Source organism: Achroia grisella, unplaced genomic scaffold (genome assembly GCF_030625045.1).
Source record: "Achroia grisella isolate CSIRO2021 unplaced genomic scaffold, CSIRO_AGI_Agris_v1 utg511, whole genome shotgun sequence".
In the NCBI taxonomy this organism is placed as follows: domain Eukaryota; kingdom Metazoa; phylum Arthropoda; class Insecta; order Lepidoptera; family Pyralidae; genus Achroia; species Achroia grisella.
In genome coordinates this window covers 1,587,806-1,602,073 of record NW_026712905.1, presented here as the reverse complement: position 1 = coordinate 1,602,073, position 14,268 = coordinate 1,587,806, and the positions used below count along the sequence as shown (strand labels likewise).

Below are 14,268 nucleotides of genomic sequence, written 5' to 3'. Positions count from 1 at the left end.
GCTTCCGACGGCTGCAAACATTTTCCGACTCAACTGTGAAATTTGTGGTGACCAAGACAAATTTTCATCAAAAAGAATTCCAAGATTTTTGACCTGAACGGAATATTTAATGTCATGGCCATCAAAGGTAACTGGTGGTAGATGATTGAAGTCTAATCTAGAAGTAAAATATGAACTTCCAATAATTATACACTGTGTTTTTTTAGGATTTAATATAAGGCCATAAGCTTTGCTCCAATCAGATATATAGGCGAGATCCAGATTTATATCGTGAATAGCATCGCTAATATTAGGCAGATCAGCTTGTGAATAAATTTGAAGGTCATCTGCATAGAGGTGGTAGGATGAACGAAGATGAAGTGTGATAGAATTGATAAATAAAGTGAAGAGAAGAGGAGATAATACGCCACCCTGAGGTACGCCCGCAGTCGTTGTACACCAGGATGAACTAATATCATCAATACGAATACACTGCCGGCGCCCATACAGGTAAGTACGAAACCATTCAATCACCGTTGGAGATATGTTAAGAGTACGTAGCAAACTGAGTATGATGTCAAAGTCTACGGTATTGAACGCATTACTGAAATCCAATAATGTTAGCACTGTCAGCTGCGATTTGTCCATACCAAGTCGAATGTCATCGGTAATCTTGATCAGAGCTGTAGTCGTGCTATGACCAGGACGGAAACCAGATTGAAGAGGATTTAGAAGATTATTTGTAGAAAGGAAATTGTATATTTGTTTATGGACAAGCCGTTCTAAAACTTTGGAGAGGAATGGAAGAATGGAAATGGGTCGATAGTCTGAAAAATTCAGCGGGTTTTTGGTTTTGGAGAGAGGAATTATAAGCGCGTCTTTCCAAGAGGTCGGGAAGATGGCAGATGATATAGAAAAATTTAAGATAAAAGTAATGGTTGGAAGAATGATATCAAGGATAGGAATTATCATATCACGACTGACGTTATCATTACCGATGGCATTCGACGATACAGCAAATATGTTTCTCTTAACATCACAATCGGAAAATTGAGTAAAAGAAAAGGAAGAAATATCAGGAGTTGACAAAGTGGAAAGAACATTTAGTGTGCTTAATTTATCATTGTTGTCAAAGTCAACGGAAGAACAGAAGTGCCTGTTAAGGCTTTCGAAGTCTAAATCGCAGTTTGTCAAATTTTGAGCTTTCCCAACTCCCAATGTTCTGAGAAATTTCCAGACTTTGGCTGGATCACCATTCTCTACTGATTTGTGAATGTGGCGACGTTGAGCATGCCTACAAGCCCTATTGCAGAGATTCCTTGCTTGAATGTAATATTCACGATATTTCTCAGTATTGGATCTGAACTTCACTTTGGCCTTATTTTTTTTAACCTGCAGAGCCCTGATCTCATCTGTCAACCACGGAGCAGGGAGATGTTTAACCCGTACTGGACGAACAGGAGCATGTCGGTCGTAGAGTTCCAATAAAAGCGAGTTAAATAATCTAATTTGGTCATCCACTGATGTTGCATTGTGAATAGCCACCCAGTCCGCAGCAGACGCATCGTTACGCAATCTTACCTGATCAATGCCACCAAAACTACGCCGCATTAAGACTTTATGTTTAGGTTTAGGAGGACGGATTTTGTAAGAAAGATAAATGAGATTGTGGTAGGAGAACGCATCTGCAGGACACTGACCATGCCTAGCAACATGATTAAGGGAGGAGACAAACAGAAGATCTAATAGGGAAGGATTACAGTTTGGGAAGAAGTGAGTCGGCTGTAGAGGTAGAATATTCAGATTACAGGAATCAGCAAGAGATCTAAGGCGGTTAGCACGGTAGTCAGTTTTGAGTAAACATGTGTTGAAATCGCCCATAATAATAGTATGATGAAAGGAGGGGATAAGATTTTCGAGGGTGTTTTCAAGGAAAGAGAAATAATCAATGGAACATGAGGGACTATAAAAAACACCTAAAAGAGTTTTAGAGTGCAAGAAATCAACATTAATAAAAAGAAATTCTGGTTCTAGAGAAGGGTTGGATATATCAGAGGAGAGGATAATTTTATAAGAAATATAGTCACGAAGATAAATGGCAACTCCACCACCACCCCCCTTGACACGATCATTACGAATTAGGTTAAAACCGGGCAAGGAATAGGAGACAGATGGAAGACAAGGTTTTAACCATGATTCTGAAATTAAGATAGCATGTAAATTTTCGACATTAAAAGATGTTAGAAAATCAGGAAAATGGGCCGGAATGCTTTGAGCATTAATATGCACCACATTAAAATTTTTTACAGTATTCTCAAAGTTAATATTTAAATTCTACGTATAATGATTTTATTCCCCTTAATGAGAAGGGGAATAAAATCATTATACGTAGAATTATAACTAGATGTCGAACTCGAAAATGAAGAGTAATGTTCTTCCAACATATATTTATATACTAATTATTAAATATAATAAACAAATAACTAAATAAATATAACTTTTAAAAAATTTAAATTAATTAACAATTTTTAAAATATTATCTACCTGCACATAAAGATCTCTAATTAATATTTTTACATATTAAATTTTCTCAACTAAAGGTTGATATAATATGCATAAACAAAACAAAAAAAAAAAAAAAAACAATGAATGTGCAACGGAACGTCTCTAAAGTGATTATTTTACGTACTGACAACACTAATGAACACAGACAACGACATTTAAACTTGACATGATAAACAATAACACTACACTTGACATTTAGTTGACAGTTTTGATTAGACATAAGGATTTTAATATTTTACTTATTGACATGTTTACATATAAAAGAAAACAAAATTAATTCGTAGGTAGCGTAATAATTATGAGTTTCTGAGGTAAAACTAAATTGAAAAAGTGTATACTACAGTGAATCAGTAATAAGGAATACTCGACATACAATAATAACAAACAATTCTACTTTCTATGGCGTTTTGATCGAATCGTAGTGACGGCAGGGTCTTTGGCAATGACTGGGGTCGATGCAGATTGGACTGTTGAGGCCGGCAATGAGCTAATCAGCTTGCTCAGCTCACCAGAACAACTTATGCGATGCCTTGTACCATCTCCATCAGCGACGACGATGAAACCGTCATGCGACTAACAGTTTTTGATACCAAAGTGTTGTCGAGCTGCCATGAATACACTGTGTCTGGCCGCAGTCAGAAATTCTGACATGGTGATCCCGCTGCCCTTAAGTTTAGTTTTGGCATACCATACCTCATTCCTTATGTCTAAGTCACGGAACTTCACAACTATCGGGCGAGGCTTGTCTTTCAATGTTCGACCAAGACGGTGACACCGAGAGATATGTCCTGTAGTGAAGTCTCCAATGTCCAGCCTGTCTATGACGACCTTTGCTACCACCTGGGCTACAGATTCCCGTTGTGACTCTGGCACTCCATGCAGCAACAACATTTTGCGTCTACTACGCATCTCCATCTGTTCTTGTTGGCGGGCGATTATTTCCACTTGCTTCTGAAGACTAGTGAGTGCAGTTGTTATAAAGCTCCGGAAAGTGACAAAGTCAGATTCAAGCGAAGGCACTGTAGCTGGTGTGTTGTTTGCCTTCAGCAACTGGTTTTGGAACTCAGCCATAGTCTTATTAAAGTGCTCCATCATACCCGCCATTGTAGTGTGCAGTGTGTCCATTTGAAATGATTTGAAGTGAAGAATGAAAGGAAAATTATCACAGCAGGTAGATAATAGATTAGATTTACAAATTCATGTAAATAGTATTAAAACTTTTCTTTTAAATAATTAATAAATAAATTTAAAACAGAGAGGTGTAATTTTACGTCTGTTGTGTTTCACAGCTACCCACCAGCTACAATAACATTTTTTATTATTTTTGTCTGTCTGTCTGTCGGTTTGTTTGTTCCGGCTAATCTCTGAAATGGCTAGACCGATCTGGCGGGACTTTTTTTGGCAGGTAGCTAATGTAATAAGGAGTAACTTAGGTTACTTTTATTTTAGAAATATAAACTTAAATTCCACGCGGGCGAAGTCGCGGGATCAGCTATATAAAGATGTAAACAACAGTAAAAAAATGATTTTTCACTATTTTCTCTCAATGACGGCAACGACAAAAGCAACGGGCATTAGCTTGTTATTGATGTAATCATATGCAAAGCTAATCAGATGTATGTTTTAATACTTCAAATATCTGGTGACCTTGGTGGTGCCGAACCTCATAGGAATCGAACCCGTAACCATCGGAAATAAGCCGGTGTGCTAAACCACTGAGGTTTTTGAGATATAACTGTAATAAATAGACAATTAGTATTAGGTTTTTTTATATAATATATTGATGTCTATATAACTATAAAACTATAGTATAGCGCTTTTCTTTATTGTCAATAATTTACACAGCGTACGCAATTTCAGGATTTATTTTTCACGCAGTAGGTAATATTAACGAAGTTTTCATATATATATATGTAATATTTTTGAATATATTCTATCGCTTACGTTCATCTGGAATAATGTACGAACCTATACGATATTGAAATCTTCAAGAAAAGATCTTATTCCTTTTTAGGCCGACAACGTACTGGCAATACCTCTGGTATAACGGGTGCTCATGGGCGGCGGTAATCACTTACCATCATGTGAGCCGCAAGCTGTCAAGCGTTTGTCCCCTGTGTTATAAAAAAAATATGTAGAATTCTAAGAAGAATTTTTCAAATCGGTCCATTAGTTTCATGTCCATTAAATACAAACATACAAACAGATTAATCTAATCTTTAGTACCTCTAGTTCTCTCTAAGCTTACCTCTCATGGTGAGTGGTAAACTTAGATTTCTTTTAGACAGCAAAATAAATCAATTACAGTCACCACCACTAGTTCTTACAAACACCCGTTTACAAGTAAAAGAAAATATAAAGGAATATGTAATTGAATCTGTTAGTCCAGACGTTTGGAATTAGCTGTACCTACAAAACATCTCTAAGAGAAAATCTAGCTGCTATTCTGTACAACAAAAGGAAACCACGATTCCTCGTTTCTAAGAGCGTATACACAGCCCTAAAATCGGTGGCAATATCGGGGAGCTCTAGAATACTTGCTCCGCCTTATTTGTAGACCCTGATTATAGTTTTTAATGGATGATAATGGATGACGGGTGTACTATCAGTGTACCCGCCTGCGCTAACGGTATACGCTGGCGGGACAGCAGTGGAGGATGACAAGATGAACATGAGGTTACTAAAATATTATCACTAATAATGGACAATTAAAACAGCGTCGGCTAGTCCCACGGTAAGCAGAGCTCGTGTTATGGGTTCTGGACAACTGATATAGATACTTATCTTTTTTTTGTAAATACATATATAATATACATAGAAAAGACTCAGATCAATACAAACAATCATACTTATGAATACAAATTTTTGCACCGTGCGAGGAATCGAACCCGCGACCATTAGCGGAGTGCTAAACTGCTAGACCATCGAAACCGTCAGGTCAGTAAGCACATTGTGACAAATTCACAGTGAATTTATCATGATGGTTTTAAATCACACGTTCTGGTTTACTTGGGACTAAATGGCGTTGTGTGAATTATCCTTGGTTCTTATTATTTTTATATCTTATTATAATAATAATAATTCTTGGAGTGGCGATGCCACTAATTTTAAGTTCGTATGTAGACGATTATTGTCATAAGTTTTTATTATTATTATATCTTATTATTATAATAATAATAATTCTTGGAGTGGCGATGCCACCAATTTATATCCGTAAGTAGACACTTTAATTCGAAGCACGCGAACTTTTGGTTTTTATCTCTTACAACGCTCGTAAAGACCTCGTTTTGCGATAATACTTGCAACTACCCTGCAGATGCAATAAGCTTGGATTAGCTATTCCCGGCTTAGTTCTATCAGCGGGTTTGGCTTACATCCAAACTGCCCGGTCTTACGTAGATGCACAAATCCTGGTCGTACTCAGATAATGTTAAATGGTAGATAGGTACAGATTATCAGACTAAAATAGTATTTTTTCTTTAGGGTACAATTATGAGGTCAGCAATGCGCGCCTAAGACTCCTAGTGTTTAATGCGTTCCTAGGCAGTGTAACAATAACAATCAGATGAGCCGTATGCTTGTTTGTAAAAAAAAAATAGGAGACAAACGAGCTTAAGGAACACCTAATGATCAGTAATTACGCCTCTCTTGAACAGCAACACCAGAGGAATTATAGGTGAGTTGCGGCCTTTTAACAAGGAATAAGCTCATATCTTGAAGATAGCAATATCATATCGACTCTGAAATAGTATTGCTGGAATGTTCTGCCACGAACCTCTTGTGCCTGGCAAAGTGTCTGAAAAAACGCTCCTGTTTGCTGATGGTTGAGTGGTAGAAAATACAGCTTGTTGTTAAGTCCGCCAAATGTGCTATTACGTATTGTACTGAGTGCATTCAAGTTATATAAAAAAAACCGCACCAATCTAGGACCGCCATTTATACAGGTGGTCAGGATAGTATTTTAATTTCTGGCGATTGTCATAGTAGCAAAGTTGATAGTAGCGTCAAAAATTAACATAGTAATATAGGGTAAAATTGACCATAGAGTCCTATTTTATTTAATTCAACTGTTGCACTCACAGTTGCATGTTACTCATAACTGTTACTTAGCTACAGGAACACTAATTTTAAATGTTATTGATTATATTTTTATTCCAAAATCAGTGTTCCTAATACTACTCTACATTATTAGTATTAGTGTCTGTCAGTTCGTTTGTTACTCGTTTAAGCCTAAACGTCTCAAGTTAACATAAAATAATAAATAAGAAAATGCAGCAGACGAGAATGCAGCACTAACTGCGGGTGTAAGTTAGTATAATATATTTAAAGAAAAAGTTTGATATTAATATTAACTATGAATATGCATATAAATAAACCAATATTGGTAGATAAATTAGAAACGTGCACGGTAACCGTGGAAGTACAGATGAAACAAAGGGTCTTTGTACTGAAAGGAACCTTTTGAAGGTATAAACTGTACGGTTTAGGTACTTAACGGATTTAATTATGAGAAAAGTGGGTAAGCTTATTGTTCAGACAAGCGAAGACTCTTTTGTAATTACCAAAAAATTGTTATTAAAAATAAATTTGTATAGAATTCTTTGCTAGTTTTTGTTAGAATAAAGTTTAATAGAGCTAACTATATTATGAAACATGTAGATTTCGATAATATTTTATATTGCAATGTACAGCAGTAAACTATATAAAAAAGGTATACAGAAGAAGTCTTCTAAAATTATAAATCAAATATTAAAATAAATATCAATATCACCCACCACTATACTATCTAAGTAGAGTTTGCTATATTTCCTTATTTATGAGTACTTCTGTATTCCTATTTCAATCGCCAAACATAAAAGGAAATAAAAAAGAAATAGTCCAGAATCAAATTAAATTAATAGGCACTTTTGAATAGTCATATTGTTGTGTAAGCCGTGATTCTGATGATAGATATATATATAGATATAATATAACTACAGGGTATAAAAGCGTACGGACGTTACATGACTTTTATCTGTAGTTCTATTATAGTATAAATAACCGTAACAACTTCTGTAACTTGTCATCCGAGTCGAAATGTCAACGCATGAGGCATCAGATGACTTTTGTCTGTGGTGCTGTTCAGGTATAAGTGACCGTTACACCATACCGAATGACATCTAAGTCCTACGGAATGCTAACTTACGATACGTCAGATCATTTTAGTCTATGGTTCTATTCATGATAAGAGACCGTTACAACTTCCTGACATTCAGATTCTTTACCATTCCAACTACAAATTGCAGTTGCTAACCCCACAACTTTGTATCTATACGTTAGAAATAGTGCTTACGTAACTGCAAAATTTAAATTTCGAACTGCTTACAGCAACAAACGATTGCAACTAACTACGTTACATAATCAAGCCAGTGGTTTACCAGTTTAATAATGCAAGGAACATAATATCTTCACAGTACAATAACGTTTTATAGTTCAATGTTACGGAACTAAAGTAAATACAGGGAATAGTCTTAAAAATAATGAATATATTAATAACATACATATTGGAATATTTTCCTATTAAAATCCGCAAATCAAATCACATCCACGAAGTTTAGTAAATTTTTGATCATAACAATTTATTTAAATTTTCTATGTAATTGAAATGGCAAACAACTGACGGCGTACCAGATAGTAATCGCCTCTACCTACGTGAATAGCCATTTCTGAGGTCTTCTTAGTAGACGTCATGCCTATTTTACTGCCTAGACGCTGGTTTAATTTAGGCGCTGAACAGAATAGGTTGTTTTGTAAGGCTATATTGGTGAGACTTAACTTTTTACAGTCTACCTTTAGTAAAATACCGGAGTAAGTTTGGTCTATATATAGGTGTTTTACTTTAATTACTAGTTAATTACTAAATTATTTTAAAAACAGCACTATTTCGTCATTTGTCGTTTCTCAGATGTTTACCTTCTTACTCTATAATTTTACTGCCATATCCTTCAATGGCCCATTTAATAATGATCACTTCTAGTGACACTAAACTCTTCGCTTTACGTGTAAACCGTCTTCAAGTTGGCGGTACTAAAGGTCTCACTGCACGCAGTCAATACGAACAACTTTTCCTGTTATCGGCACCCCGTTAGTAGAAAACTTTCAGTGGTATCTACTAGCATTTGTTTTCAAATTTATTGTTATTATGTGGAAGATATTTAGCGAATTACGGTACTCGCATCCAGCGACCTTAATAACACCAAATGATTTTAACTCAGATTTAATTAAAAAAAAAGGGATTTTAATAGGGTTTTTTATGAGACATACCTACATAATACCATATACCTATTTTATATTATATATATACCATATATAATATAAAATAGGTTTGTATATAGGTATATATGAAAATTAAAACAATACAAAGCGATGTATAGTTCCGGCATGGAATCTTGACATTCGGATATTAAAACATTATCGAGGAAGGCAGCCAGAATACAAAAAACACTTCAATACAAATATGCAAGGGTGTCTCTCTGACTACATTATCACAACCAACGGCTGAACGGACCTTATTAAAATTGAATATTAAAATATAGTGTATTTTGAATACAAAATTAAATTGAAATTCTTTGAAACTTGTGATGTGTGTATAAAGGTCTTAAGAATAGATAGTAAGCATCATTGTCTTCGAAAATAGATATAGCTTTCATCCCAAAAAATGCAGACGAAGTCGCAGATACTGGTTAGATTTTTATTATAGCCTAAAGGACAAAGGAACTTGAGCTCGAGGTTCGTCTGATAGTAATTACATGGTCACCCGCAACACTAGGGGAATTACGAGTGCGATGCCAACCTTTTAAGAAGGAATAAGCAGTTTTCTTTAAGATTAAAATATCGTATCGGTTTGGAAATACCGTTACTGGAAGGTGATTCCAGAAAATGTTTGTGCGTGACAAAAAGATTTTAGAAAAATGCAAGGCGGAGAACCGCCAATCATTCAGATGATCTGGATGGTCTTTTAGTTTCTGACGGGTAGTATGACTTTATTTTTTATACTACGATGGTGACAATCAATGCCTGATACAAACGCCTTAACGGACGCCTGAGACACAAAGTGTATCACGTGCGCGTTGCCGACCCTTAAGAAACCTTAATATACCCTTAATATAATTTAGCGAAATTCATGTTTAAATATATGGTCACACAGCAAACGATCAATGTCCAATATAATTTCACCAACTACGTATTTCACTGCCTCGTAAATGTATCGTATTTTCGCCGCTATAAAAATACACGTAAACCAGAACTGTATAGCTTACATAAAAGCAGCTGTAACCTGCACGGCTTATAAATAGTAAGCTATTACAGCGATGGTTTGATTTTATCACTTTGACGCTCCAGCCCGATTCGCGGCACATTGAGGCTTACGACAATAGCTTGCAATCTTTTATGGCAAGTCATAAACAGTTAAGGGATAGTATGTTCTGCAGTAATAATATAATATTCTACAACATATTTAAGCTTATTATCGAGACAATTATTATTATAATTAATAATAATAGTAGTACTATAAGACAATATAAATAAAAAACTTACTTGATAGATATTTCCGTTCCTAATACAAATCCATAATACAAACAATCTCCTGAAGACAATTACTGATAAAATAAACAAATATGCAGACCTAAAGAAAGAAGTAACATGAATCTGGAAACAGGAAAAAGTTTATATAATAGTTCTTTCATCCACCGGTTTCATACATAATCACCTACATGAAACAATTAAATTTAGAAAAAACACTATACACCACCTATCAAAACGTTCCCATTTTGAATAAAACTGTACGAAAATTCCTAGAAATAGACGAAAATTACAAAGTATCTAGTAAGTAAATTAAGTCTTACAAGAACAACCACAATCACATTGTGGAATCACCTTCCAGCAATGGTATTTCCGAACCGATACGATATTGAAACCTTCAAGAAAAGAGCTTATTCCTTTTTAAAAGGCCGACAACGTACTTGCAATTCCCCTGGTGTTGCGGGTGCTCATGGGCGGCGGTAATCACTTACCATCAGGTGAGCCGCATGCTCGTTTATCCCCTGTGTTATATAAAAAAAAAGAAATATACACTCACACAGACACTGCACCTACTTGGTTTTGGCCCGTAAGTGAAGTATACATCGTAAAAAACCAGTAAAAGCTGTGAAAATAAAGCACACAAAAAAGCAATAAATAATAGTAATAAGCAATTTTAAATAATTGTCGTATCGTTTGCAAATATTTACAGGAAGATACAAGAAACGTTTATTAATCAAAGATATATTACTTGGTCGGTATGACCCGTAACTGTCTTTCTCTTTCTTTTAATACCGATGAATTTCGAAAATATTAAAAAAAAAATAATAATAACAATATAGTCGTCACTACAAAAACTAATAATATATGTTGTGAGTTGTGGAATAATTGCAGCTAGTTGCTAGTGCATATTTAATATACATATAAAATTCTCTTGTCACGATGTCACCAATTATGTTGAAATTTTATATTTATATTCAGTAGGTCTGAGAATAGGTTTATAACTAATTTTAATACCCTAAAATTTTAATTTTACTTTTCCGACAATTTTTTTTAATTTAATTTTTTTATTTTGTAACATAGAAAATACATACAATCCAAAAATTTTACCCTTCTATCATTAACCACAATTTTTTAATAGCGATATTAATTTATATGGGAAAACAACGTTTGCCGGGTCACCTAGTAAAACTGTAAAGTTGATACCGTTGCTTCCTCTTAATCGACAAATATAATATAGATTTGTGGTCAATATCAGAGATGGGTCGTAACAATGTCGCTCCACCTTTTCCCACGTCGTATAACATCGGATCATGAAAACGTTACACTTTTATCTACCATACACTAATATTCTTTTGATATTGAACTGCTTCTGATACGGTTCTGTTATTTTATTGTTCTCTGGTTATGTCAAAAAAGAATAAGTTGAATGCCTTACAATTACAAATATTTCGATACTAGCTGTGCCCGTGACTTCGTCTGCGTGTTATAGTGATAAAAAAAATAACAATCTAACTTAATGCTAAAGAAAAAAGATTCATCGTTCTGACATCAATAATGACGATTTTTCATATAAACTTACATCTCCTATTTTAATTCACTTATATTTATTTATATTTAATCAACAGCCTAAAAAATAAGTTTTAAGCTTCTAACTTTAAATATGACGATACTTCTATACAACCTTGCATCTCCCTTTTCAACCCCGTACAACCCTTTCTTCGCATTACAGAGTAGGCTATGATGTCCTTTCTCAGGGTCTAGACTATCTGTGTATAACATGTCATTTAAATCGGCGCAGTAGTTTTGGCGTTAAAGCGAGACAGATAGACAAACAGTCAAAGTTATTTTCGCATTTATAAAAGAGATGTAGTATATCTAAATATATAAACATTCCATGTCACGTGTCCACGTTTGTCCGCGATGGAATTTTTGATTGTCGGAACAGCTAATATAGACCAGAGAGTGGGATTCATATTTAGGAAACTCACCCATGTGCTCATGAGTGGCGGCCATAACTTACTATCACTTGCTATAAAAATATATGTGTTTTAAATTTCAAAATTTACACAGCCAATTATACATTGGACCCCGCACTAAGAGAACTTGTATCCGTCTATAATATGGAGCTTGGGATATCTATGAGAACATTATTAAACTGAAGACTGCGTTTGTTCATTTGATGCTGCAATATTAAGAACGGTTTCCATTAAAATATTACTTTAGTATTAGGTAGCAATTTATCTAGACTATGGGCTATAGGCTATTTAACATTACGCTAAGACTTGTAAGAGCGGAACTATAATGCAGACGAAGTTTCGCAAGTTAGCCAATAATGATTTTTTTTATATAGATCACAATGTGTGTGATCTATCAATTACATACACATATTATTATTTAAGAATTGTGCATACCATCAAAAATTGTTTGTTCTCATTTTCTTTAGTATATTTCTGAATAAATATTTTCTATAATTTTATTCTATTATATTATTACGTAGCCCCATGAATACTTCTAGCATAAGTCCATATTTTGTGCCAAGTTTTATTTTATCAATATAGCTCAGAGCTCATGAATATTATTTAAATGAAGTAAGGTGCACAATATTAGATATTATCTTTTTTTGCATAAATCTGAAACACATCGGAATAGCTAATCAATACATACTATAAAACAAAGTCGCTGTCGCTGTCTGTCCGTCCCTATGTATATTTAAAATTATGCAACGAATTTTGAAGCGGTTTTTTTAATACATAGAGTGATTGAAGAGGAAGGTTTTATACATAATACATGTACACCCGTGCGAAGCCGGGGCTAGTTATGTATGACTATACAGTTATACATAACCCCACCTAGTTCTAATTGGTGATTAGGGATCAACATATAATTAACAATTAGCATTTGCTGTAGCGAATATCAAATGACAGTATGCCTATTCGATTCACTGATCTAAGTTCCAAGGATTAACTTCTACTTAAATATTTATTAATACATAATGTGTCTTATTAGTTTCAAAGTAAAGACTAATATTAGTCAGCATCCATTACGTGATCTGTGTGCCGCAGTCTCAGCTCATCTCATTTCGGGCACCAAGCAGCTTGCTTTGTAATCTATTTTCGATTGCTTATTTTATTTGATTGAGGACCGACATCTTAGTCTTCCTGAATGGGAACGCATACTTCTATTTTTTTTATAATGAATAAATAAATATTGGCAATCAGCTTATGTGCTTATATTTCCAATTATACAAAAAACTTTTGTAGCGAGCTCCTTGATAGGTTTTTATACTATTTTTGAATTTTATAATCATATTTTTGTTATATTCTATTATATATCGCTGTCATATTAGTCGCATTTTATTTTATCTCCGTATTTTCCTTATTAAAACCCTCAGCAACTCTCACTCATCAGACACAACAGATACCTTCAACTTTCATGAAACGTAAATTTAGTAAAAGTGGTTATATGTATGTAATATGAAATTGCCAATGCTGGGTACGGTAAATAAACCAGAGCTATTATTATTAGATTTAGTCAGGACGGCCCGTGCCGACGCCGCCGTTCAATTGTAACATTTTTAAAGATTGCAAGGCGTAGAGCAACCAATGTTTCTATCATATGGCGTCATTGACGTTAGCCTTTCTAATGTTACCGGAAATGTCTGGAAGTTCTAATTGATACATCCTTATGGACATATTTAATTATATATATTAAGTTTTTAATGTATGTAAAATAAAAAAGGAATACTTAAATATATACATAAATATACCATATATATACATTCAAATATTTACAATTGAATAAAAACGTCGAGAAGATTATCAAAAATACCCAATTTAGTTGCGGTAATTATGGAAAAAGCCAGCATTTTACGATGCTATTACCCGATTTAACCACACATAGAACACAGTTTACGCCGAATGTCGTAATAAACAGGACAATTGCTTTTATATTTAACTCCTTATTTACGAGTTTACTCGCAATTTTGTTCAAACATAAAAATATAACAGTTATTACAGATATCTGCTTGTTGTAAAGACGTTATAAAGGGGACGTAAAAAGGAATCTGCTTTATCACTCTTATATAGAAAACTAGCTGACCCCCGCAATTTCATCTGCATCACACTTGATATTTATCATTATATTTCTCTCAATTTACATAATATC

At 34.3% G+C, this 14,268-nt stretch overlaps 1 pseudogene; it reads right to left on the bottom strand.

The window, feature by feature from the left end:
- Positions 1-2,912: 2,912 nt before the first annotated feature.
- LOC131846612 (uncharacterized) lies at positions 2,913-3,713 on the bottom strand (annotated as a pseudogene).
- Positions 3,714-14,268: the final 10,555 nt, after the last annotated feature.